The 14,676-nt window shown below is 42.3% G+C and overlaps 1 protein-coding gene and 1 long non-coding RNA gene across 5 annotated transcripts in view; one reads left to right on the top strand and one right to left on the bottom strand.

The window, feature by feature from the left end:
- LOC149316737 (uncharacterized) overlaps positions 1 to 1,501 on the bottom strand; it is a 62,356-nt gene extending 60,855 nt beyond the window's left edge. Inside the window, exon 1 of the long non-coding RNA XR_016280520.1 lies at positions 1,359 to 1,501. This is a non-coding gene — a long non-coding RNA (uncharacterized LOC149316737). The remainder of the gene's footprint in view (positions 1 to 1,358) is intronic.
- Positions 1,502 to 3,512: 2,011 nt separating this feature from the next.
- Positions 3,513 to 14,676, top strand: part of LOC149316735 (uncharacterized) — a 63,146-nt gene continuing 51,982 nt past the window's right edge. For 2 of the 4 annotated variants that reach the window (XM_089516136.1, XM_089516135.1), the window contains exons 1-3: positions 3,521 to 3,881; positions 4,434 to 4,523; positions 11,947 to 12,139. The gene's annotated coding sequence lies outside the window, so the exon portion shown is untranslated. Of the gene's footprint in view, positions 3,882 to 4,433; positions 4,524 to 11,946; positions 12,140 to 14,676 lie in introns of all 4 variants that reach the window. The other 2 variants (XM_089516138.1, XM_089516137.1) reach the window with 2 other exon arrangements.

Raw genomic sequence — 14,676 nt, 5'->3', positions numbered from 1 at the left:
TCATAGAGTCTACACATGCATGGTTATTTTCTCTATGAGTGTTAATGAGAATAATGGAAGAGAAATGGTACATCTCCCAGTTAAAAACAGTTTCTTGTCTTGCTGCTAGGGAATGAAACCTGATCAAGTTTTTATGTAACATAAATTTGGTGTTGCTAGTGAAGAGTGATAAGAGGTAATTCTGACAACAGTTCAGTATCTTTATATAGTAATTTCAGAAATTACTGTCAACTGAAATCAGTTCACAAACACAACACAAATCAGTTCTCAAGGCCCCATGTGAATTCCAAAGGCCCCTTTTGTATCCCCTGAAGCCCTCCAGCAGTCCCCCTGAATCCTGACACCATTTTTTTTACTGGTGTGATTTTTGGGGCTACCTTTGCCTAAAAACTGTAAAGAACCCATACCCGCATATGTTAAGCCATGTGAAAACATCCCCACCCAAAACACATAACAACCTGGAGCCCTCACTACCCCCAAATAGCTCTGTTTGATGACAGGTGCAAAACATCATTCGATACCACCCTACTCAAATTCACTTAACCAAACCCTCCTGAAATTGTGCATATAAAATTAACCTCCAGCTTTCTAAAAATGCAAAACTGCCTAGTATCTGCTATCTAGCTACCAAGGAAAAGTGATTTCATGTATAGATGGTCATAGATACTGCGGGTTTTTTTTACTGTCAAGCAATTTTTTTTAACAGAGCTACTTAATGTCCACTCCAGGATGGACCTAAAAACTACATGCTACTGGGCCAATAAATATACAGTAGTAATCTTTCTGCAAAATGTACAAATACATAATAGAAAGCATTTAAATGTGGCATAATAAAAACTTCCAGTAACAGGGTTTTTTTAAAAACAATATTGGCCTGTTACAGACAGCCAAAATAAAGCTGCTTCGAGTCACAGTGGAGGTATGGTGTTTCAATGATGCATGCATCCTAAGAGTCCAGAAGTCGCACCAAAGCCACGCTCCAGCTCTAAGGACTGGAGCATGGCTTTGGTGTGGCTTCTAGACTCTTAGGATGCATGCATCATTGAAACACCATACCTCCACTGTGACTCGAAGCAGCTTTATTTTGGCTGTCTGTAACAGGCCACTGTCATGAAATAAATTTAAATGGTTATGGGAGAAGGTACACTGTCTATTGAATATCTACGGTAGGGGTTGCCTCATCATCATTAATCACACTTTTTTTTTTATTTTATCTTAATTTTATAAACTCAAAAGTTAATAAGGAGGACGAACCACTGCAGAAGTATTGCACCAAAACATGGCAGACTTTGCAAAGTCACAGGTCCAAATGTGCATGGTTACCCATAGGACAAAGCTCAAGGAATGACAATACTTACCCCATCAGCTAGCCATGGCTCTGTACACCATTGGCCTTGCCAGTGTCACCTTAAACCTCAGACAGGACCTTCAAAGTGAGGATTCATGTCCAGTGTGTCAGGGTCCCAATTCACATGCTGAGAGACTGATTCTTAATGGCACCTTATTAAATCTTGCAAGTTTGAGTACATGCGCCTTAGTAGCAAATAACATGTCTTGCCATTACTGGTGAGAACAGAGGTCTTATACAGTTTTACAATTGTATCTATGAGATCAGAGCAAACTGTGATTGGAAGTCTGCATTCTGATACAAACATAGCATAAGCTCACAGATATCACATGGACACTAACTCGGTGATTGGCTGCTGAAGCTTCGCTTACCACGTCACATATGTTTTTTCTGCTTATGCACAGCGAAACTGAATTACTCTATTGTCTATTCACCCCTCAGAAACATGTTACCTGTTGTAGCTGTACTCCCTTTGTTCCCAGGGAGTTGCTACCTCAAAGAAACTTGGCCTCAAGGCTCAAGTTTCTGTCATTTGGCTATCACCAGAATAGACCCAAACCTGATGTGCCAGCTGCATCAGAATGTACCTGAAGATTATTAGCTCAGAAAAGGGTGCTCCTCCAGAATGACACCATAGTATTCCTATAGAAAATAATTTTGTTGTTAACTGCTTTGATTTATGGCAACTCCCATGAATAGGAGACCTCCAAGTCACCCTATCATCAACAGACCTGGTCAGATCTTCCAGACTTGGGGCTGTGGCATCCTTGATTGACTCTATGCATCTGAAATGCAGGCTTCCTTCCTTACTTCTTCCTTCCCAAGGATTATTGTCTTTTCTAGTGAGGGATGTCTTCTTATACAGTACTGTAATATAACAACAACAACAGTTTATTTCTTACCTGCCTCTCCCCAAACATAAACATAGGATTAAAACAAACATTACACAGATTAAAACATACCACATATAATTAATAGTTTAAATTATGGCCAAAGTATGACAGTCATCTTGGCTACTAGGGAGAAGTCAGGATTGATTTGCTCTATTTAGATTCTAAATTTTAGCAGTCTGAAAGAACACCTCTCTAGAAATCTCCAGGCCCTCCAGTGCAACTCTTTGGCCAACATCTGCCAGAGGTTGACCATAGAGTCATGCTGGAGGACCTACAAATGCCTAGGAAAGTGTTCTCTCTAGGAACTTCTAGGTTCCCCAGCACAACTCTATGGTCAGCTTCTGGCAGAGTTGCGCTGGAGGACCTAGAGATTCCCAGAGAAGATATATTAGCCAAAACCACATATAATCAAATCTGGAAAAGTCAAAGCCGCAAACGTAGAGGGCCAACTGTATTTCAAACATTGGCATAGTAGTCACCCCACAGATTTGATCTAATTAGGAAAAGCGGTATATAAATAAACATTATTATTATTATTATTATTATTTGTACAAACTTGGGGGGCCTCCACAGACAGAAACCATTCGTAAGCTGCTCTGGGACCCTTTGCACGCGAAGAGCACTCCAAATAAATACATTGACGAATTAAAGCGAAGAGGCCCACTAACATGAAGCATCCCCATAGGTTCCCAAAAACCATGGCCGGTCTTGAGTGCCTGCTTGGAAAAGAACACCGGGAAACAGTGCGCCTCTGAAGCAGCGGCCCCAAACTGTGCCTTAATGGGTTGCCATAATTGTCCACCATTACCAGGGACAAAATGTGGAACAAATTTGAGACCAAACTGTAGGACAACTGCAGGACAAAATTTGTCCTACATTTTGTCCCTGGTAATAGTGGACAGTAATGGCAACCCATATTTAACCCAATAATTTAATTTAATTCAATAATTTAATGACTGCCCTGTGCATTGTGTTGGAATATAACCATTGCGTAGAGATGTAGCTTAATGTGTGTATTTTACGTAATGATTGTGTTTTCACTATGTTGTTGTAACCCGCCTCGAGCCATGAGGAGAGGCGGGTATCATTATTAAAGTCCAAAAGCCCTTAAAGGGCACAGTTTGGGGGACTACTGTGTCTGAAGCAAAGGAGCTAATCCGGTTTGACAGCGCTTTGAACTGCCATGGCTCCATGCTGTGGAATTCTGGGAATGGTCGTTTGTTGTGGCCACAACAAACGACCATTCCCAGAATTCCACAGCATGGAGCCATGGCAGTTCAAAGCGCTGTCAAACCGGATTATTTCGTTAATACAGACACCCAGAGCCTCTTCCCGCTCAGGAGGAGCCCAGCCTCGGAGCCATTTAATAATCCCTTATGGCCCGCCTCCTCCTCCTCCTTAGGCCTCTTAGTGATCCCCGCCCTCGCTTAGGGCTCAGAGGCGGGACGGAAGAGGAGGCTGGGCCGGCTCCTGCGTCAGGAGACGAGGCCCCAGCCACGACGACGAGGAGGAGGAGGCTCTTCCTCCCGAGGGGCGCCACAGGGGACCCCAGCCTTGGGGAAGGCCTGGGCCTGCCGGGGTTGGGCCCAGTCGCTTGGCTATGGGCGAGGAGGAGGAGGGCGCTGTTTATGGGGCACGAGGTAAACCCCATGGTTTTGTGGGGAGAGGAGGCTTCTGGGGGGGCTTTCCAAGCCTCCTTCCTCCCCCTGGGCCTTCGGGGCTTGTCCTGCCCGGATTAGGAGGCTTTCCCTCCCTGCCAGGCGTCCTCAGGGCACCTGGGCCGAAGGGCCTAATCCTCCTGCTGTCCTGGCTGCATTGCCCAGGAGAGCCTCCCTCAATCAGGGCTTGCATTGATTGGGACTCTGCATCTGAAATGCAGCCTCCCTTTTTTTCCCTGTGGCTCTTTGCAAAGCATTGTATAGCCTTTAATAGTGGACCAGGTCCCTCTTCTATGGATATGTCCAAAGCATAACAGTCAGGAGAAGCAAAAAGGGGAGAGAGGTTAGGGGTTAGGAAAGCAACAAGGGGCAGCTCTAGTCCTTTGCAGTCTTGCCAACAAAGCCTTGAAGATTCCTGGGAATCCCCAATATTTATTATTATTATTATTATTATTATTCAGTCAAAATCCCCAGGAAAGAAATCAATTAATTCCCCCTGAAATTGGCATCACTGGTCTTTGGTTTCTTTTCCAGCGCCTTCGTCGGAGGAGTGACCTTATCGCCAGGCTTTTCGGAGGGATGGAAGTTTCGTTGAAAACGACAAAGAGCGCCCGAGTGCCATAGGTGAGATTCTGCGCCCGTTTGTCTGGCAGGTCTTTACTTTTCTTTGCTGTTTACTAAATGTAAAGGGCTACACGAACTTTACAGCACTGTATTAATACACTTTAATAATACTGATAGTTCTCTGAAGATGCCAGCCACAGATGCTGGCGAAACGTCAGGGATAAACTCTTCTAGAATGTGGCCACGGAGCCCGAAAAACCCACAAAAACACTATGGATGCCAGACATAAAAGCCTTCAACTTCACAACTTTAATAATAGTTTGTAAGCCGCCCTGAGAGCCTTTTGGCTGAAGAGCGGGGTTATAAATACACTCGTCCCTCCATATTTGTTACTTTTTGTTTTAATCCCACCTCTATCCACAGAGAGAGGCTGGAAATATAAATAAAATGTATTATTATTTTTATTACTGTATTTGCGGCTTTGGTATCTGCGGCTTTGATTATTCATGGGTTTGATAAACATGTCCTCTCTAGGAATATCTAGGTCCTCCAGTGCAACTCTGTGGCCAACATTAACTAGAAGTTGCACTGAAGGGCCTAGAGATTCCTAGAGAGAACACTCCACTAGGCCTTTGTAGCTCCTCCAGTGTAACTCTGTGGTCAGCTTTAACTAAAAGTTACACTGAAAGACCTAGAGAGAACGCTTTTGTAGGCCTTTGTAGTTCCTCTCAGCACAGTTCTATGGTCAGTGTGTCGGACGTTGACCACAGATTTGCACTGGAGGACCTAGAGATTCCTAGAGAGGTGCCCTGTCAGGTAAAAACATGGCGTTTTTCCATATTCATGGAGGTCTTGTGTCCCTAACCCTAGCGAATATGGACAAGTGTATTCTAAATAAAATAAAGAAATAATAATAAGATGCGGTTAGTGAAAGGGTCAACCCAATGTTTGAGAGAGTGTGGCTATGGTTGGGTTTGGTGTTTAGGATGGGTGGGAAAGCTCCACAAATAAATCTCCCAATAGGGCACTGCTGTACCAACATTTTTGGTAAGATGAGGTCGAGGTGGCAAAAATGGGTACCCAACTTGTTAAGGGCAATAGGCTTACACATTGTAAATGGCTTAGGGAGTGCTTCAGTGCACTGATAAGCGGTATAGAGATGTACTTGCTATTGCTATTGCTAGTATTGTACCAAGGGAATTTCTGGAGAACAGGAGAAGTCCCAGCAGACTGGAGGAGGGCAAACGTTGTCCCCATCTTCAAAAAGGGAAAAAAAGAGGATCCCAACAATTATCATCCAGTTAGTTTGACTTCAATACCAGGAAAGATTCTAGAGCAGATCATTAAACAGAGAGTCTGTGAACATCTAGAAGGCAATCCCATAATCACTAAAAGTCAACATGGGTTTCAGAGAAATAAGTCATGCCAGACAAATCTGGTCTCCTTTTTTGATAAAATTACCAGCTTGGTAGACAAAGGGAATGCTGTAGATATAGCATAACTCAATTTCAGTAAGGCCTCCAACAAGGTCCCCCATGATATTCTTGCAAACAAGCTGGTAAAATGTGGGCTACACAAGGCAACTTTTAGGTGGATTTGTAATTGGTTGACTGGCCGAACCCAAAGGGTGCTCAACAATGGCTCTTTTTCATCCTAGAGATAAATGACCGTTGAGGTGCCACAGGGTTCTGTCCAGGGCCCAATGATATTCAACATCTTTCTCAATGGAATAAACGGCATTCTTATCAAAATTGCAGATGCCACTAAATTAGAAGGGGTATCTAATAACCCAGAGGACAGGAGGAAGGTGGGGTATAAATAAACATGATGATGATGATGATGATGATGATGATGATGATGATGATAGAGCTGGGCCAATGATAACGAAATGAATTTTGACAGTAAAACATGGAAGATATTACACTTAGGCAGAAAAAAATGAAATGTACAGATATAGGATGGGGGGGCACCTGGCTTGACAACAATATATGTGAAAGGTGTCTAGAAGTCTCAGTGGATCACAGCCTGAAAATGAGTCAACAGTGTAGTGGGACAGTTAGAAAAATCAGCGCAGTTCTAGGCTGCATGTATAGAAGTATAGTGTTTAGGTCGAGGGAAGTAATCGTGCCGTTCTGTTCTGCTTTGGTCAGGCCTCACTTGGACTACTGTGTCCAGTTCTGGGCATCACAATTTAAAAAGGATGTTGACAAACTGGAGTGTGTCCAGAAGAGGGCGACAAAAATGGTGAAGGGTCTGGAAACCATCAAGCCCTGTGAGGAGTGACTTAGGGAGGTGACATGATAGCCTTGTTTAAATATTTAAGTGATATCATGTTGAGGATGAAGCAAGCTGTTTTCTTCTGCTCCAGAGACTAAGACATGGGGCAATGAGTTCAAACTATAAGAAAAGTGATTCAAACTAAATAATAGGAACAGCATCTTGATGATAGGAGCTGTTTGACAGTGGAATACACTGCCTTTGACACATGGTGGAGTCTCCTTTGAAGGCTTTTAAATGGGCTGGATGGCCATCTGTCAGGAGTGTCTCCCTGCATGGCAGGGGGTTGGATTGGATGGCCTTTGTTCAGTTCCAACTCTATGTTTCTAATATATTCAGTGTCAGTCATAGGGTCACCCTAAGTTGACGTTGATGTCAGTTAACAGTAACAATATGGTTAGCATTTAAAATTAGAACTTCCAATTCCAGTGCACGTGTACCCATTATCCCCATATTCATCAGGTGGATCTGTAGATGGGAAACCAGCAGATGTATGACTTTTTAAAGAGAGGCTGGATGGCCATCTGTCGGGGGTGCTTTGATCGTGTGTTCCTTGCATGGCAGGAGGTTGGACTGAATGGCCCTTGTGGTCTCTTCCACCTCTATGATTCTGCAATTTTACTAATAATTATTTGGTTTTTATTCTTTGACACTTGAGCAAGGAAGGAGATGAAATAAGAAAAACTTATGAGCTGAAAGAATTGTGTGACAAGATCTATTGCTTTTTATAGACCTTTTTTCTCTTCCGTGAACTGTGCTGTCTCAGTTTCAATCTCTAAAAACTCCACTAGTTTATGTGATGCTTAGAGAAAGTCCTGGTTTTTATATTGAATGTTACCCATGGAGTGTGAGGGGACATTTCTACCTCCACTTGCCTCCCAATGTGTATTTTATTTCAAAGAACTAAAAAGGTTGAGAGGGAGGCGTTAGCCAAAAAACACTGAAAAAGAAAGCTAATGGTTGTTAGATGTCTTATTGAGGAGGGAGCTAACTTGTTTTCTGCTGCCTAGAGACTAGGACCCGGAACAATAGATGCAAGCTCCAGAAAAAGAGATTTCACCTCAACATTAGGAGGAACTTCCTGGGAGTAAGCGCTGTTTGACAGTGGAACAAACTCTCTCAGAGTGTAGTGGAGTCTCCTTCCTTAGAGGTCTTTAAACAGAGGCCGGATGGCCATCTGTCAGGATGCTTTGATTGAGATTTCCTGCATGGCAGGGGTTTGGACTGGATGGCCCTTGCGATCTCTTCCAACTATATAATTCTATGATTCTATTTTCAAAATGGGATTCCAAGTGCTAGCTTCATGAAAATTAAGGAGGCTTAGTTTTGCATAGTCATGGCTAGGATCATGCTTCATTTCCTCTTCTGGCCCAGCATTTTTTACTGTGATAATAAAATGAGATCATTGGTATGCATTAATATTGTACTGTTTTATTCACTATTTGAATTTTATCTAAGCAGTGTTAGAGACCTGAAACACAAAGCAAGATATAAATGGCATAAATAAGGCATGGCTTTTAATTAGTTCGCAATATTTTTTCCCTATTGGCTGAAAGAGTAAGCATACGTAGCCGTTTTTGCTGTCTATGCCCTATATCTCTTTCGGCAGTACTCATTTAAGTTATGTCCAGCCTGTGGAAGGAATGTGTAACTTTTAAAAGCGCACATACTGCAGTGTAAGTTATTATCCTGTTAAAGGTATCTAAGAGTCTGTACAGACAGCCTGAAAGAAGCAGCAATCTGTTGCCTCTTTCAGATTGGGACTGCGACAACTGCATGCTACAGCCCCGATCCTTCTCTTTGCTGGCCCAAAAAGGGCTAGCAAAATGCTGCTCTTCCTTAAAGTGGCGAAAAGCCATCCTTGCTGTGGCGGCGGTGGGTTTTCACCAGTTCTTCAGTACAGCTTGTCTAAACGCTGTGCCAATGAAGGAGTGTGATGCCACCTGCTGTGTGGTCAGGTGGGCAGTGTGACACCAGCATTGGGAAGGAGTCAGGGTGTGTTGTTGCCATGCCCCCACTCCAGTTCGATGCCAGCATTTAGTTCCGGTCTTTTTAGCCCCTTAGTATCCAGTACATGACAAAATGATACCTATTCAATTTCTGTACTAGCTATAGGTATTTACCACTTAACCAACATTTTGTGGTCATCTGTGCCCTCACACAATTGGGGTCCTGCACCACAACATAGAAATTTTGAGAGCTGAGCAGTACTTAGCACCAAAGCCTACTCTTATCTTATAGAGAGCTTCAGAAATTGTGTTTTTCAGCTCTGGCTTCACCTCTGGGAAGAGTTGCTCAAAGTGGCTGGTTTAGCAGCGAATAATAAACCTTCGTGTAGGGCTTTGGTTTCAATCTATAAGACTCCATCCATGAGTCTTGGCAGAGTCAGTGGAACCATATGGTCATCATCCAAAACCTATGTTATGTTGATACTGCTCTTGGTACCAATGGTTATATTGGAGTCTGAGGATCCATCAGAACCATAATTGGTGCAGACAGCTAGGAGGAAAACTCTGCTAAACCCACCTGCTTCTGGAAGATCCATTCTCATATGGTAAAAACTGGATAAGGCTCTAAGGCAGATCACTTCAGATATAGAAGTGGAACCCAGGAAGAAGGTGAAGGCCAAGGATAAAGAGAAGTCTAAAACCTCAGCAACTGTGATTGCACCTACCTCTATTGCTACATCTCTGACGTTGATCCCAGCGCAGACTGCCACACCCACTCAATTCCTTGGCCTTGCTACCATCCATTTTTATTCTTACTGGGACCAGTTAGTGCAAAGAGTGGTCCAGGAGACTGCTGCTCACACTGACACTGACCACACTTCAGCAGACCGACATGCTCAAGTTGCTATGTAATGCGAGAGCATTGTCATCCCACATTGCGAAATGGACACCCCCCACGAACTGCTCATGTCCACCATGGTGATGATCTCTATCTCCTGGGTCTGAGTACTTGCATTCAGCACTCCAGCTTTGTGGTTGTTAACTGCCCTCACGCCGATCTTGATTCATGATGTCTCTGTGGATGAGCCATCTCCAAGACCCTCTCTCTTCCACCGCTCTACTTAAGTCTTGTAGATTCATGCCTGTCAACTTCCTAATTGAGTCTAGCCATCTGATGTGTGGTCTTCATCTCTTTCTACTATCCTCTACCATTCCTAGCATTAATGTCTTTTCTAAAGATTCATGCCTTCTCATGATGCAGCCAAAGTACGACAGGCACAAATTAATCATCTTGGCTTTTAGGGAGAGTTCAGACTTGGATCTTTTCAATGACCCATTTCTTTATCTTTTTGGCTGTCCACGGTATCCTCAGCACTCTTTTCTAGCACCACATCTCAAATATGTTTTTTTAAATCCACTTTCTTCACTGTCTAGCTCTCATATAAAGATGGGGAATACCATGGCTTGGGTGATTCTGACTTTGGTGCTTAATTGTATATCTTTTCTCTTTAAGATCCAACTGCATGCCTACATTTCACTGGGCCCTAGAAACTGATTCCATCACAGGGAAGAGGAGCTTTACTATGGCAGATCTCAAATGTATTATAGGGCTTACCTGCCACTGATTCTGGAATGAACAGAGAGGACACTGATATTCATCTCCCAAACATTATGTCTACCACAAGGAAATTGTCCACCAATATCACTTACCTGATTGAACATGACACCAATCACCAGGCCTTGTCACTGCAGCCATTGTTCTGAATCAGCTGCCACTGTCTCAAGGCCACTGCAACAATCAATTCCTCCGGTGTTTACAGCTTCAGGACATGCAGTACCTTTAACTGATGCACTTCAAGACTTCCCTCCATTGCTGTACAGCCTGTTTCATCAGCCTTGGCTCCATCAGTATCAGCTCCAGTGCCTCCTGTAGATTCCACATCTGCTGTAGTTACTTAAGTTTGCTCAGGCTCCTCTACAGATAATTGTGACTCTAATGCATCTGTACATGAGTATCCCTCTCTGTTCTCGTCCTCTCCTACAGAGGAAGTTGTTGACAATACATCAGTATTGCCATCAGATGCTCTCTGCCCATATGCACTTCTCATTCTACACATGGCCAGATCTCTCATGCTAAACCTCTTGTCCCAGCCTGCACAACCTCTTGACCCAGTGTTCCAAATGGTGGATGCTCAGAATTCTACTCTAGTCATGCTTCCCCTCCTGCCTGGACATGATAAAACAGTTTTGGTCCAAGCCTTTGGTATACCATTTCTGGCTTCATCAGTGGAGAATTTATACAGAGTTCAGCAAGAAAAGGGACATGGTTGCTCAGCGGTTAAGCCGCTGACAATGACGATGGAAAGGTCGGCAGATCGGCAGTTTGAGACTCAAGAGCCGCAAGACAGAGTGAGCTCCCATCACTAATCCCAGCTTCTGCCAACCTGGCAGTTCAAAAGCATGTGGGAAGGTAACAGCGTTCCATATAGTCGTGCTGGCCACATGACCCCATAGTTGTCTTTGACAACACTGGATCCCTTGGCTTAAGTAATGGAGATGAGTACGATTTGATAGTCATATTAAAATGGAAAACTTTGCCTTTTTACCAGCAAGAAAGTGCCAGATTTCTGTTTACAATCTAGCTGCAAATTCAATTATTGTGGAAGCCTTCCAGTCAGAAACTATGAAGAAGTTGCTTCCTCCCCCCCCCCCCCCGCCGCTCTGATTGAGAGGGCCACCGTTTGGCTCTCCTCGGTCAAAGATTTATTCTCCTGCAGCATTATCCAGTCAGTTAGCCAACTGTCAAACATGTATGACTAGTTACCAGCTATTTCAGTGGAAGGCACTTCTGTTCTTCACCCCTAACAATCTGTTTCACCCCTAACTCTTTGTCCTTGTTCCCATTCTACCAGAGTTAAAGCTACCTCTTACACATGGCTCAAGAGACTCATTACCAGATGTATGCCATACTGCAACATGGTCATAGTCCTCTTATCTTCATGCATAATTGCAGGCTGACTGTAGAGTGAGGTCTAATGCTTCATTTGCTCTATGTGGATGATGGCTTCACTTGCAAGGGCAGTCCCCTCTGCTATCGTCAGCTAACTTAGACCTGACTCTTTCCCTGTGGTAAGCTTGCTAGTCAGTTGTGTGAGCTGCAGAGACCACAACAAGCAGGTTGGCTATATGTAACTGCTTCTTTGAGTAGTCATCTGTGCCCTCAAACAGCCCACCCTCCTCTCTTAATCTTTCTGCAGGTCTGTCCTCACTTGACAAATGGTGGAACTAAAGAAGAAGTAGCTTTTGGCACAAAGTATAGGTGTACACCTGAGAGGGCGGGATTACTACCAAAAACGACTCAGCTCTTGAACTTTCCATGTTGTGGCTCTGTGCAGGTGCAAGACCTAATTGTGTGAGGGCACAGGTGACCACTCAAAGAACCAGTTACAGGTAAGCAACCTGTTCTTCTAGTTGGAACTTTTTCAACAGTGGTAAAGAAACAGATATTTCTACAGTGGGGCCTTCTTATCAGCTGGGGTTTGGTTCCAGGATCCCCCATGGATAACAAAATCCGTGGATGAGCAAGTCCCATTAAATATAATGGCAGAGCAAAATGTCATCCCTTATATAAAATAGAAAATCAAGGTTTGCTATTTATATTTATATATTTTTTGAATATTTTCAAGCCATGGATGCTTGAATCCATGGATAAAAAAATCCGTGGATAACGAGTGCCAACTGTATTAATATATGCAGCCTTTCTACTAATATCTATAGTATAATATCACTACCAAGAGCCAGTGTAGTGTAATGGTTTGAGCATTGGATTATGATTCTGGAAACCAGGGTTTGAATCCTGGCTTGGCCATGGAACCCCATTGGGTGACCTTGGGCAAGTCACACTCTCAGTCTTAGAGGATGGCAGTGGCAAACCCCTCTGAAAAAAACTTGCCAAGAAAACCCCGAGATAGGTTCACCTTAGGGTCGCCATAAGTTGGAGATGACTTGAAAGCACAACAGCAACAAAAAATCACTACCATGTTTAGGATTGCATGAATTATAACTGCTGCTAGTTATGCTCTTAGTGGAAAAAAATGAGACCTGACATGGAAAACCCCTCTCCCTTACAGAGAAATGTCCCCAGTAAATTTCTGAATAAAATGTATATACAAATACATAGATGATATTTTAACCTCTGCTTTGGTAAATATAATTGTTAGAATAGTTATCTAGTACTAAGAAAGATGCACTCTGTATCTTTTTTTTCTTTTTAAAAGTATTTTAAAGTTTTTACAAAAAGAAACATTACCAATGAACGATGCATCTGGGTTCCAGTATAATGAGATGTATCAATATTGTATTTCCTGACTAATCAGCTAAAAAATCCCTAGCTGACAAATACTATGATAGAACATCTTTCCCAAAATTAACATGTAAGAAAAGCGGAGAGAGAACTGGCATTTTCATTTGAATAAAATAACTAATAAACTTGGATCATATCATGGAGAATATGGAATGGTCTTGGTTATCTCTAGTAGCCCCTATTTTTTCACTTAATTTTTCGATCTAGCAAGATGTTCCAAACTCTTATCTATCCACTGGGAAAGTGACAGGGCATTTAAACCTTCCAATTATATGCAGTTTCTTGTGACATGAAACATAAATACACAATCAAATAATTAAGATAAAAAGACTAATTTACATATTAAAAAAGAAATAGTCCCAATGATCTTGTAACCCCAGATTTTCCAAGTCAAATCAGGAATGGTTGTACCCCACTATTTTTCCCAGATTAATTTAGTTTCTAGATTACAGTATTATAAAAAGTAACTGAGATCAAAAATTTATATAGTGTAAAAGTCATTCCACTAATTTTAGTTTCACTTAGTATTATAAAATTCTCAAATGGCAGTAATTGTCTTGTTATCTGTTCCAGAATTTACTGCTTATTGTTTGCAGAATTTGAGGGAGTGTGTTTTCACAGTTATTTCTTGCAACTGATTACCTGTTCAGGGGAAAGGACTATGGAATAGGTCCCCAAGACTAAACCTGTTTGTTTCCTAAACCTAAAATATTTCCATTTCCCCATGTGTAGGCTACATCTATTTAGATGCATTTTCCTTCCTGAAATATTATTTCTAAATGATCCCAGATTATACAGATATAGCTAGCCGTTAGATAAATATTCATTGATCAAAAATCTGTCAATTTGGGATCAGTGTTTAGGCATTTTCATTTTGTGTCAATTTCTACAAAGATAGGAAATTGGAATCTGAGCTTTAGCTGAGGTGTCCCATTTTCAGCAATAATGTTGTGCAATGTCACAGATTGTGATTGCTTACAGCTTACCCTCCATGCGCCCACTTTTTTCTTTGGTCTTTCAGGCCAAAATTCAGATGTGGAGATTTATCCTGGTCTTGTATTGCCTAATGAAGCATCTAAGAATTAAGTCCAAAACACACTGCAGAAATAATCTGGTTTGAGACAACTTTAACTGTCCTGGTGCAGTGCTAGGGAATTCTGGGAACTGTAGTTTTGTGAGACATTTAGCCTTTTCTGTCAGAGAACTCAATAAACTATAGTTCCCAGGATTCCCTAGCACTGAGCCAGAGCAGTTAAAGCGATATCAAACTGGATTGTTTCTACAGTGTGTTTTCGACCTTAGTGTATTGCTAGAGGAATCCTCCTGTGAGTTAATCCATGCTTGTTTGTTGCTTGCATTAGTATTGGGCAGGATGGGTTAAACAATTGAGAGATAGGTGGGGTGCCTTTTCAGATGTGACAAGTTGAAAACTGTTGTGTTACTAACAACTTGGATTGCTGGACATGTAGCCAGATTTTCTGTTACCATTGCTGATACAGCCAGTAATGAAAAATATTAACATAAATTTAGAAAATTACTTACCCATTTTATAAACTTTTTTTAAAAAAAGGAACAGTTAACAGCTATGCATCTTGGCAGTGTGGGATAGGAAAATGAACTCATT

The sequence above is a fragment of the Sceloporus occidentalis genome, unplaced genomic scaffold (genome assembly GCF_023333645.1).
Source record: "Sceloporus occidentalis isolate IW3139 unplaced genomic scaffold, rSceOcc1.0.p SCAF_3, whole genome shotgun sequence".
NCBI lineage: Eukaryota > Metazoa > Chordata > Lepidosauria > Squamata > Phrynosomatidae > Sceloporus > Sceloporus occidentalis.
This window is presented reverse-complemented; position numbering and strand designations above follow the sequence as displayed.